At 52.4% G+C, this 12,777-nt stretch overlaps 1 protein-coding gene across 7 annotated transcripts in view; it reads left to right on the forward strand.

Moving 5' to 3' along the window:
• Nucleotides 1-3,524: 3,524 nt before the first annotated feature.
• The window catches only part of SCMH1 (Scm polycomb group protein homolog 1), a 71,342-nt gene continuing 62,089 nt past the window's right edge, over nucleotides 3,525-12,777 (forward strand). For 6 of the 7 annotated variants that reach the window (XR_005826869.1, XM_040586699.1, XM_040586701.1 and 3 more), the window contains exon 1: nucleotides 3,525-3,635. The gene's annotated coding sequence lies outside the window, so the exon portion shown is untranslated. The remainder of the gene's footprint in view (nucleotides 3,636-12,777) is intronic. The other variant, XM_040586700.1, reaches the window with a different exon arrangement.

Raw genomic sequence — 12,777 nt, forward strand, 5'->3', positions numbered from 1 at the left:
CTTGCAGCTCTTAGCTCTTGCACATTTATTCCATTCATGAAATCCTTGTTTACTGTGGAAATGAGGAAATACCAGAGTTGATGAAACCCATGAGAAGCATTGATAATACTTCTGAATTTATAGGGAAGGTGCTCAGATGCCATGCTGACAGGCAGCATCATGAAGCCCTGCTATGGAGGGAAACCTACCTCTGCATCCCACCGTAACTAATCCACATATTGAAACAAAAGCCCTCACCAGTGTTTCCAGCTGGTCATCCCCTCCATGTGGATATTTTAGGAACAAGAGTTTTTTCAGGCCAGTGCTTGTCTTCAGCAGTGGTCAGTACCACCATTCAAAAAAAGACATGAGAAATCTCTGCACAGCAGTTCTGGAACAGCTCTGTCTCGAAGAGTTTTCTCCCCAGACCTTAGAAATCCCACCCTGTTTCATGAAGTACGTCTCCCTTTTTCATGGGGAGAAGCAGGCAAATAGAGGTTGGATTTTGCTCTGAGAGTACTGATCCCTTTTTTTTTTTTTTTTTTTTTCCTGCAAAAGGAGTCAGAGAGCTGCAGACTAGTTGCTGGATCCCAGAAGTGAGCTACCAGCCAGGCAGAAGCTCATCTGGCTTTGGGCAGGATCTTAGGCCTTGCATAGTCTTGCAGCGTCTGAACCAGGACAGTGTTAGCACCTACACTGTGTCATCTATCACCTTCAGCAGATTTCTGTTCCTTGGGAATCCTCCTGTTGTCCCTCAAAGCAGAGCGGGATCGCTCACCCAGTGTGCGAGAGCCCCCTGACACGCCGAGTTAAGGTATTTCTTTGTTACAGATTTGCACAAACCTGAGGACTACCTGGTATTCTACAAAGCAAGCCCACCTACACACAAAAATCACACCGTATCTATCCTGTTACATGACTAAAAAAAACCCACCTAAATTTACACTTCTGGTCGGTAATTACCATCTTCTTTGCCATTGGTTAGTCACACTTAAATTAGCCCTGCCTGCTGTATGCATAATTAGTGCACGTGCTTCATGTCTACCCCCTTTTGGGGAGGTAGGTTTCTGGGGCGGGTGGTTGTGATCTCCCCCTGCCAGATTTATCTTTCTCCTAGTTTGTCTCATTCTGCTGACTTCTTGTCTTTGCTGCAATTAACTGGCTGTTGGCACCTCCTGGGGTGGGATGTTTCCCCTTATCAGGCTTGCAGCTCTCCTTCAAGGGCACAGTCATTAACAGAGTTACAGATGTATGACTAACCTGACTTCACTAGAAAAAGAGAATAATTTTGTATTGACTACCCTAAGGTAACGGGGACTGAGTGCATAGCCAGATACTGCTCCTGCAGCCTCTAGCCCAGCGCCGGAGATGGCATTAGCTTCCCTGAAGGAGAAGGGAAGAGCACAGGAATGGCTGAGGGGGTTTCAGACCTTCCTGAGGGGTTGCCCCATGGGCAGTGGGGGGAAGGTCCCTTCTCCCATTGCACCACCAGAGCCCTTGTTTCACCCTGTGCCTCTGCCCAGCACCAGCACGGGTTCCTGCCCGGGAGGTGCTGTGGCTTTGGCAGCGGGCAGTAGACACCAGTCACAGCTTTACCTTCCCTCCATCGCATACGACAAAGCCCCTTGCGGCAGGAAGTCCCACACTTGGCAGAGCCTTCTCAGGCATGACCTTTCCCAAACTCAGCCAAGCCCTGTCTGCACCAGGGGTGGCTCCTTCTGGTCTTTCGCTTCAACTTCGCCCTAAAGTGCACAAGTTTCCGTGTAATCCCCCAGAACAAGAAATCATTCAGGGAGAGACTCAGATGCTGGCCGTGTCACTGCACACACTTTGGAAAGTGTTCAGGTGCTTTCTCCCTGAGAAGACTTGTCACATACGTCTGTGAGTCACACCAAAGGGATGTCTCCATTGTCCCAGTGAGATATCTTGGTCGTGAAAAGTCACCGTTACCTAGCAGGGGCCCTTCAGGTCCATTTGCACGAGCAGCTTAGAAGACGACAACTGATCTCCAGAACCCAGTAATTTTTGTTTTTTCTCCAGGCAATCCAGCAAGCAGGGAGAGGATGTGATCTCACGCTCTGTGTCCAGCTGCAGCGTGATGTGGTTGCTGTTTGAGAGGAACAGCTTGCTGAGCTGTGGTACCTTACAGTGGAAGCGGAGCCTTTGGCATGACCAGCCCCGCAGCCGGAGTGTGTGTGTGGAACACATGGGAAACGGCATCCCCAGTTGGGAGCTGGCACTGGGAATGCCATGGCCTGGCTGGCAAGGGTGGGAGATGACTGCCTTGGGTGGGGGCTTGGGGTGAGCAGGCGGTGGGTTCTGCTAATGCAGAGTGCTGGCGAGGCAGCTGCATGTGTGCTGGTGCACGGGGCTCAGAGGGATGGGGGGGAAAGCAGCACTGATGGGGGTCATGGGGGCAATGGTGGCCCTTGCAGTAGCCATGTGTCAAATAATCGGTTACACTGGAAAAGATCGTCGAGGCCAACTGTTACCCCAGCACTGCCGAGCCCACCACTGACCCATGTCCCCAAGCACCGCATCTACGTGGCTTTTCACCACCCCCGGGGACGGTGACCCCCCCAGCTCCCTGGGCAGCCTGTGCCAGTGCCTGGCCGCCCCCTCGGTGAAGAAATGTTTCCCAACACCCGATCTGACCCCCCCGGCGCAGCCTGAGCCCGTTTCCCCTTGTCCTGTCGCTTGTTACTGGGGAGTTCCCTTGCTGAGGGGTGCTGGGGGCTGTTTTGGGGTACCGTGGGTGGGCTCTGGTTGCTCTACAGGGCGGAGGAGGTCCCCAGGGAGGTCTGTCTCTGGTCGGGAGAGGTCACTGAGGCCCATGGGTGCTCCTGGGGTCCCTTGCACAGGGGTCCCTGGGCGCAAGCTGCGGATGGGGCCATGAGGGTGGTGAGACACCAGTGGTATCCTGTTAGCTGGGAGTCAAAGGGGACTCACTGTGTCCGGAGGGACAGGGGGGCACTGACGTGTGTCTGGGAGAGGGCTGCAGGGTGGGCGGCGGGCAACGTGCTGCCGAGGGTGGGAGGAAAGGGGGTACTAGGGGTTGCCTGTCCCCCTGGCTGGATGCGCGTTGGGGTCCAGCCTGGCCCTGCGGTCCCCGGCAGGGCTTGGGGCAGGCCCACGCATGGATGGACACGGCTGCCCGGTACCCAGAGGGTCCGGGTGGGCACTGGGGGGCCACACCCAGGCTGGGCTCACAGTGGGGGGCTGCCCCGTGCCCAGGGTGTCCCGAGTGGGCACAGCGGAGCCTGTCCCCAGGCTGTGGGACCATGGCGTGGGTCTGCCCATACGCCGTGCGTGGGCTCACAGTGGGGGGCTGCCCCGTGCCCGGGGTGCGGGCTGAGGGCAGCGGCCTGGCCCTGCGGGAGGCCCGGCCCGAGCGGACACGGCGCGGCGCCGCCCGCAGCGCTCAGCGACGCGCGGGGCAGTTCGTGAAGGCTGAAGCGGGCCGGGCCGGGCCGGGCCCTCCCGAGCTCCCCCGAGCGCGGCGCGGCGGCGCCGTCCCGGCGGCAGGGGGCGGCGCGGGGCCGGGCCGGGCCGGGCCGGGTCTGTCCGCTCCCTCCCCCGCTCCCCGCCTTCCCTGCGCATCGGAAACATGGCGGCGGCGAGGGACTGAGCAGCCCCAGCGCTCGGCGGCCGCGCAGGTGAGGGGGGCGGCGGGGGGCGGCACGGGGCGCCGCGGCCCGGCGAGGCGCTGCCGGGGGCCGGGCGGGGGTCGGGCCCGCAGGCCCCGCGGCGGCAGCGCGGCAGGCCCGGCCCGGCGCGGATCCCGCCTGTCAGCGCGGCCCGGCCGCCGCCTCACCCGCGGGGCCGGGCCGCGGCGGGTGCGGGCCGGGGCGGCCTGTCACCGCCGGCACCTGTTGGCGCCCGTCAGGGCCCGCCCGGCCCGGGGGCCTCCCGCCGGCCCCCCGCCGGTCACGGGGCAGAGGCCCCGGGGGTCTGCGCCGGCCTCCCGCGCCTGCCCTGGGCCGCCTGCCTCGTCCCAGCCGGGGCGCAGCTCCCGGCGGAGCCGCCCCGAGGGGCTTTGTTGTTCTTCCAGGTGTCCCCGGCAGGGCCCGGCCGGGACGGCCCCGCGGCGCGGGGGGGGGGGGGGGCCGGGGCGCAGCAGCTCTGCCGCCTGCCGCGGGCCGCCGTCACCGGCTTCACCCGGAGGCCTCGGGGCGAGTTCGGCGGAGCGGCCGAGCCTGCGGGGCCCCAGCGCGCTGTGCGGGCCTGGGGACGGCGGTCGGGGGGTGCCCGGGGGGTGGCCGCGGGCAGAGCCCGGGGAGGGCTGTGCCCTCCTCCCCCTCGGGGGCTCGCGGTCCCCTCCGGTGGGGCACGGCGCGTCGCGGAGCGGGACCGCGGCGCGCTGAGCAGGACCTGCCGCCGGCCCCTGCCCCCCGGGGGTCGGGGTGGTCCCGGGCACCGGGCGGAGAAACCCCGTAACCGCCGTCCCTGGGGAAACATCCGCGCCCCCTCCACAGCCCCCGCACCCCACCCCCCCGAGCCCCGCGCTTGACAGAGCGGGGGTAAGACGAGGGCTGCGCTTTCCGTGCACTCTGAAGTGTTTAAAAATAAACAGTGTCAGGCAGGCTCCTGCTGCGCGTCGTTCAGGTTTAATCCGGAGGCTCTTTGAAGCTCCTGTGTAAAACCGTGGCAGCAGTTTGGAATCTTGACGACTAAAGGCAGAGACACCAAATTAAACAGGCAGCCTGAGTTCTGGATGCACTGAGCAACTTGGCTCCCTTTGGCCTGGGATGCTGCTTTAGGATCAGCAGCTAAATAGTAAACTAATTACTTCCGTGCGTTCAGGACGCGGAGACCCAGCTCCAGGGTACCCAGCTTTGATTTTTGGCTCTGTTTGGGTTTACTGTTGTTTATAGTAAACACTGTGCAGTGAGTGGCTGAGAACAGCCATGTGGTAGCTCCTCTCCGGCAGCCAGTAATATCGGGCAAAAATACTCTCCCAGCTCGGTTCGATTGCCTGCGCGATGGCGTGCAGCAGGCTGTCCCGAGGCTGCGGGCAGGGGGACAGCCACCTCTCCTCCTCCTCTTCCTCCCTGCCTTCCTCTTTCCTTACCCTCACCCTTCTGCTGGCTGGGCTGTGGTGTCCCCATGTGCTTGCTGCAAACGTTTGGAGTGCGGGATGGTGGTTTCATACCTCCCTTGCGCTTTGTATCAGGCACCGGCTTGTGGCTTGGCCCTGGGGATAAAACTCGTCTCATGGGGGGCTCAGCTCAGGACAAAGTGCGGTGGGCTGAGCCCCGCAGGGCCTGCGCTGTGCGATTGGGTAGTTCAGGATCTGCCCGGTAGATGGTATGAAAATGCAGACAGAAGTAGGGGAGCCCTTTGCAGTGGGCAAGAGGGAAGTACAGGTATTTCTGTGATATTTAAAGTATTTACTTTATTAAAGGTGAAAGTGTGTTTTATTTGAGAGAGATACACTGACCCTCAGTCTTCCTGTATCAGTGTTTACATCTTAGGAAACAATAAATCTACATCTTGATGATCTGCTTTTTGGTCAAATAGTTGGTATTAAATAAATCAGATATTCAGCTAATTAAAGCAAATGCAGAGCTTAGAACAGGAGCACAAGTGGCATATCCTGCAAGTTGTGACCCTGTGCCCTCTGGTTTTCCTGTGTCTAAAATGTTAGTAATATTTTAATTCTTGAAGTCACATCTCTAGAAAGCTGGTGAATTTTGCTACAAAGTTTGGTGTCTTTAAATGAAAGATGCTGCTAGGGTATAAATCGTGATATATTATTCGTTAAGTAGTTGTGTTTCAGAGTAGAGTGGATTGTGTCTATGCCATAAATGTAATTTAAAGGAATCTCTGAAACTGTTTGATAGCCTCAGACACAGTGTGCCTAGAGAGGAGTTCCAGAGATGCTGTCCTTGTTTCCCAACCGTGGGGTAAGGTCAGGTGTACATTGAAACCCTTCCTGAGTAATGTTTCTCCTTTTGAAGCTCTTCCTGCTGGCAACTTCACATCCTATGCAGATGATGTATGCTGACACTTGGGCCTCTTCACCATTAAAGAGGTTTTTGTGGTGTTTAATCTAAAATCTTTGTCTTGCACTTTAAGCCTGTTCCTGCTTCTCTGATCTCCAGGGCACGTGGAGAACACTCTACTCCCTACATCTCTGTAGCAAAATTTGAAGTATTTGAAGACTATTTTTTTTTTCCCTCTTCCTGAGCTGATTAGACTCTGTTTCTTTGCCATTTTGCATGGGCTTGTTGTCTGCACAGCTGATCTCTGCCCCTCTCTGGACGCTGTTGTTGATCCACACTTTCCTTAAAGCTCTGTGGTCAGGCTGGGCATGGTAGGACTCTGTTAGTTGAGCTTCTGTGGAGCAGTTGTAATAAGTTGGCCCAAGTGACCCCGTTTTGGGTATGTCTAAGTAACTGTTATGTGAAAAAGGATGCAGATCAGATGTTTGCATATTTGCATGTTGAACCATGCATTTGTGGCAAAGGACTTGGCGTGCTCAGTGAACTCCTATTTGCAAAACCGGGAGTAGCGTGCTAGCAGTGTGGGCTCCAAGCTGGTGTAAGTTAAAGCTTGGCATGTTTGGGTCTCTTAAAGCCATAATGTTTGCATCTAGCCCCCTGTTTTTTTTCCTTTTCGTTTTCTTCGCTGCAACTGAAATTCAGTTTGTGATGAGACAAGCAGATTTTGAGTCACTTACTTGTTCATTTATGTTTGAAAAGTTTCCTAGCAAGATGTCCAGGAGGGGTCCATGAGACATGAAGCAAGATACATTCAGGACAGAGCAGCAGCTCTGGCTGCCAGCTTCTTTTGCAAGGTGGTTAATCTCCTGCATATGTGTATATTTTATATAATTCAGGAATAGGTCAAGGTAAAAATAATCCCCAGAACTAAACTTCAGTGTAATGGAACTATAACTCTTGACTCCCTCCTTCACCCCAGCAGTATGCCCTGGTGTAGCGTGTGCTCTCCAGGCTGTGTGATATGAACAATGTTTCATCCCGCTTTATTTGCAGGATGACAGGGTCTAGTCCTAAAGGAAAATGCCTTTTATTTGTTGTGGGTTTTTTTCAGATGCATTTGTGAAAAATTCCTTTCTTACCAAGCTTAAGTGTCTAATTGTGGAAACTTTTATAGAATGCTTGCTTAGTGTTTAAAGTGATAGTGCATGTCTGAGAGGAAGCACGTGAAATCTTCCATCTGTATCACCAGGTCTCACTGGGTTTAGAGCAAAAGACTCATCCGTATCTAGTGGCCTGAGACGGTGGTGTCAGACCAGTATCTGGTGAGAGCACCTGAGCACTGGAGATCAACACCACCTCTAGTCTGCAAAGCTGTGCTCTTTGCTGATTGTCCTGCATAGCAGTTTCCATTAATAGGAAATTGCAGAAGTAGCTTCAATTGTGAGCTCTCACCAAGCAGGACAGTTTGGTATAGGGACATCGCTGCAGCCTGGCTGGTACTGAAAACTTTAATGCCCAGAGATCTCCGTCTGCATTAAATTTTCTTTAAAAAACCAGAATAGTACTTGACTCTTTTATGAAGTTTTCTGACAGACATCCTCTAGCAGATTTAGACACCGTGATGTACAGTATTGCAATTCTGCAGGGTTCGCTCAGACACCTATCAAATGTTTCTGCCACTGTAGCAGGGATTTAAGCAGAATTTGCGTCTGTGCCTCCTCTCCTGCTGTGCATAGTCTCATGGTTTTATGCAGACTCATCCTGAGCAAAAGTTCAAGAAATTGTCTGTGAACTGAAGGGAAAGATGAATGTCCATTTTGCTGCCTCTGCTGATTGCATGGCAGCCTCGTCCAACAGGCCAGATGGACAGAGTGATGTCTTAAGCTGCTGTAGAGGAGTCTACCAGCACTTGTCTTCTTGAGATCTGACTTTGTCAGCAGCAGTAAGTCACCCTTGCAGCTCCACTCTCTGGTTGGTAACTGGTCATTTGAGATAAGGGAACGAGAGCAGACATGAGTCGATATGGTGATTACCGACGTGAAGGAGTTGATGTGAGAGTTCAGTGCAGGATCCTTTTTTTTTTCCCCTGGGACAAGCTTGTGCTGCTGACATATGTACAGCTCTCTCCATTTCTTGCTCACAAGTTATTTTGTACGTGTTGTAAATAGAATGGTGTTGGCACCAGACAGAAGCCTATCTCCTTTTGGAGCTACCTCCTCCCAGCCAAGTGCTCCAAGTTAACCAACTTCAATTAGCTCTTATGTCTTCCAGACGGACACAGTGTGAACAGTCCAGAAACCTCTCAGTGTCTCAGTTGTGTTTTTAGCAATGGAAACCGTAGGAGTAGATGCCAGTGGAAATTTGTGAAGCTCCATCTTTGCCCATTGAGAAACACAGTTCCTCCTCCCTCCTGGCCCTTCCCGTGTTGCAGCGGACACTATGTCAGGTCCCTTCTCCTGGATGTGGTGGTGAGGGAACAAGTTTGATTCACATGTTGCTGGAGCTACATCTGCTGTGGTTTGCTTGGGCTTGTAGGGGATAGGTGCGCCCTTCTGAGCTCCCTGGGGTACTGCTGATATTTGGCTCCAGGGCAAGGTCCTGCGGGGGAAGGGGAGGGGGGTGGTGGTGGAAAAGCTGTTGCTTTCCAGCAAGGAATTTGTGTTGGGGAGGGGGGTGGTGGCGGAGCTGGAGGATGCTTGTGCTGTTTCTTTCAGTTTAGCATTGGCAGAGCTCTGTGCAGGGTGAAAAGCCCAGCGTTGCTTCTACACCGAGCAAGCCACAGTCCCTCGGGATGCGGTTCAGCATCGCCCTCCTGCCGCCCGCCCGCCCGCCTGGAAGAGGCGGTGCTGCGGTGCCTGCAGCCCGCTGCCGGCCTTTGTCCGCCTGACCTCCCTGCGTGCCACGGCTGCACCTTAGCCCCTGCTCCTGGGCCTCTCTTTCCCTTCCCTGTGCCGGGTAAGCCCCTGCCTCCTCCCACCACGCTGAGCCCTCTCCGCCTGCCTGCGTTTGAAGCATCCGTGGGATGCGTGTCCAGCTGGGCCGCTTGCCAGAGGCTGCCTGCCCTCCCCGTGTCCCCTGCTGCCAGCAGCCAGCAAGCAGAGCCCTCGGGAAGCCGGGATGGGCTGCACACACGTCGTGGGGGGAGACAGGGACGAGCAGCACTTCTCTGAGGCAAGAACCTGGACTTGGCTCTGGCTCCTAGCAGCACAAAACACCGTCCACACCGTGCTGCTTTATGCCCTGAAACCGGCTGGTCTGCAGAGGTGACTGCGTTAGGGTGAGGTTGGCTCCCCAAGCTCGGATTGAACGTGCTCGCTGCTGTTACTGCTGCAAAGAGGCCCCCACCTCTTTGCAGCTCTTTGTGGCTCCCCTCTTGTGCCGGAGCGTGGCCTTTCCTGCCCGTGTGGTGCACGTAAAGTAAGAGAAATTTCTGCTGTATGTACACGGAGCGTTATTTAAGCGAAGGCGCAGCGATCAGGCAGAAGAGCTGATGCAGTCTGATGTGGACTGAGGAGGAAGTCGCACCAATTCCACTTTCTAAAAATAAGTTGAGCGAACGTTCCTGCAGCCTGGAGGCTGCTGCTCTCTATACACTGAGTGTGTTTGCCTTTTTTTTTTTTTTTTTTTTTTTTTGGGGGTGTGTGTGTGTGTCTTGTTCTGGCAAATTTTAAAAAAAGATGCTACAGTCCAGCAAATTACTGCAGCGGTTGTGTGATCAGGTATATGCTTATGAAGAAAGTCTTGGTTGTTTCAGTGTTTCTAGGAGTGACCTTGAAGGATTAACTCGAGGTAGTGTTTCCTAGAAGTCTGTCTAAGCTGTTCTTAAAGATTTCCAATGATGGTGATTCAGACTTTCCTCGGCAATCTACTCCGGTGCCTGACTATCCAGATGATTAAGGAGCTTTGCTTGATTTCAGGCCGGTATTGCTGTACTTCAACCCCACCGTTTTGACATTTCACCTTCTCTCTGGCAGGCTACCAAACAGAAGAAAAATTCTGTAAATGTAAAGGTAATCATTTGTGTAGAGTTTGATCTTCCTTTCTACCTTTCCCTCCTGTGTTCAGAGAACGTCTGCTGGCTCTTGTGCACTGCTGTGTGTTTAATTACACATGTGTGGCAGCCGGGAAGCCCTGGTCCGGACTCCTTGTGTTGTATCGGCCATAACTAACAGTCCTTGATCTGTGCTGATGTCAGTGAAAATGTGGTGCTTGAGGTGACATGTGTTTTATTAAAATTGTATATCATGAATTCCCCAGTTGTCTCGTACTTCTATAGAAAAATGCACGTCTCAAACATCTTACAGAGTTTTTTGCTAGTAATACATTTTATAAAAATCAAGATGACATTAAAAGTTAAATTACTTCAAAACATCATATAGAGACGCTGCTGGTAAAACTGTTGCTGAGCAGAAAGGAGCAGAATATTGTTCTCTGTCATGGGGTTTTGTCTCCTTTTCCAGTGGTTGAACATTTTATAAAATGTGCATCTGCAGCTAGTTTCCCATCCCTTTACCTGCTGCAGTGGGTCTTCCTAATAATTTAAAGGCGTTATCGTACCATTTCTTCATTTCAGTCTGATAAAATCGTTACGATGCATTTCAGAGAGAGATCTACAGTTGAAATAGCTGTGATTGATTTTTTTTTATTTTTTTTTTTTCAGGAAGGGGAAAGAAAAGGGGTGAGGCACTGAAATTCTTTCATGGGATGAGAGTTACTGCCTTGCAAAGCCCAGATGGGCTGGGGTGGATTGCTGGCCACTTACCATATTGAAGCTTACTGCGTTGCATGAAGATTTCTGTAACACAGTTATCCTGCTTTCTTACCGTATTTTCTAGCCACTAGTATCTGCTAATTGCTATCTCAGGGGCTCATATATTTCCTGGATTGTGTTTTTGTGCTGGCAGTGTGTGACTCTTCAGCAGCCCTGCAAGGAAGGACTTTAACAGCATATGTGCATGATGCATTTGCAGTGCCCCTGCCCTCTTATCTGCCCAGCTCCTGGAAATTGTTGCCTCTGTAGTTTTTAGTCTCATTATGTATTAAACTTCAAAATTTTACTTCCGTTTTTCTTCTGCAGAAGTCCTTGGTGAAACTTTTCACTGTCGCGTGTACCTAGAGCACAATTGTGTTGTCAAGCAGTTGTTTGAACGCTTCTGTTGGCTGGATGCCTCTACAGTCTGATAAGAAACACCCTTCTGCATGTGCGTACGCTGGCTCTCCAGACCTGTAAGACAGGTGGAAGGTACCTAGCAGGTGGAAAGCGATGCTCCCTGCTTTTTGCTGGTAGCAAGCCCCATGCGAGGCAGCCCTGAACTGGGAGCCTTGTAGCTGCATAATGCTGCGTTTGGGCTGGGCAGCGGTGTACTGATTGCGATTGCACAGTTCCAGCCCAAGAGTTTCTGGTGTCTGGCAAGCTTGCACCTGCCAGCAAAAAGATGGTGGAATCATCCTCAGCATCAGCTTGCATCCTGAGTTCTTAGTCAGACTCTTGAAGGAAATAACTCTTGAGGTAGGACAGAATCATTAAAAAATGTTTTCAGGTGGGGGTCTCCATTAGAGTGTCAGCTGCAGATGGAAGGTTGAAAACTTTGCTAATGTAGTGATGTGCTATCAGCCACCAAATGTTAGGGCTGTTAATTTCCATCCATGTTAGTAGTTCTTACTGGTTCAGTAACAGTGTAATGCACGGTTCCCATGTTGTTCTCTAGGAGGTGGAAGTAACACCATTCAGGTTTTGGTGCTCTTAGTATTTCTGTCTTTAGGTGCAGATTACTCAGTAAAATGCTTTTTTTTCTGTAGCAGAATATCGGCTGTACCTCATGTTATGTGCAGTTGATGTGACATCATCCAGGAGATATGGGTGACTAATTGGCAAGAGGTATCAGCTCTAACCAGCGAGGCCACCACCTCGCTGCTTGCCTGGAGCACCTTGCCTTGACTCTTAGCACAAGGGAAATAAACTGTGATGGACAGCCAGACCTCCTGGCTTGTCACATGTCTCCAGGGGTGAAATCCATGTTGTCATTTCTGCAGTCCCAAAATGGAGGGGTTTGGGTGGCTTTACAATGCCACATGTCTCCCAGCGTGGCAGGAGATAGTGGCTCACTTGATGGTGAATTGCCTGTGCCCCAGACAGGGCAGGAGGAACTGATTCCACTTGGGCATTATCCAAGTCCGTGCACTGTAAATCTGGGCAGTCCCGCTGTTGATCCAGCATTACAGGGAGGCTGAGGGATGGCTTTGTTATCTTGGCTCATTTTCCATCACCATGAGCTTTGCTCATCTTGTGCATTGCTGGCACGATTTCTGCTTGTGTATGTGGCAGTATATATTCAGTGTTATCCACTCTGCCTGACCAGAGGACTCTGTCTGTTCTGGGTCTGTTCAGTTATTTCATATTGTTGTCAGCTGGAAAAATCTGTAAATGCCCTGTGATATTTTATGGCTTTATAAGCTGTACAAAATGTCCAGCAGGTAGTTTAATGTCTAGCAGATAGAGTCTGTAAGAGTGCATTTTTTTCATTAGCTCTTTGGCAGCCATTGAACATACTTTCATAGCTGCAGGATGGACTTTTGGTCACTTGTGGTCATGTTGTGTTGTGTTTTTTTTATACTGGCGTCTACCGTATGTACATGTTGTTGCCAAAATAAGAGATTTCATAGTGGCTTGTACAGACAACAGTGGAGGGCCCCACAACGTATCTTAGTTTTTCAAACTCTTGGCCCTTCAGGATAGTAAAGCAGCCTAACAACTTTTTCTTTACATCATTAAAAGCAATCTGCTCAGGGTTTCTTGCAGGATCTGGCTAGTGATTTTTCCTCTCTGGGAGTAATTCTCTCGAGATAATATTCC

This window comes from Falco naumanni, chromosome 3 (assembly GCF_017639655.2).
Source record: "Falco naumanni isolate bFalNau1 chromosome 3, bFalNau1.pat, whole genome shotgun sequence".
In the NCBI taxonomy this organism is placed as follows: Eukaryota; Metazoa; Chordata; class Aves; order Falconiformes; family Falconidae; genus Falco; species Falco naumanni.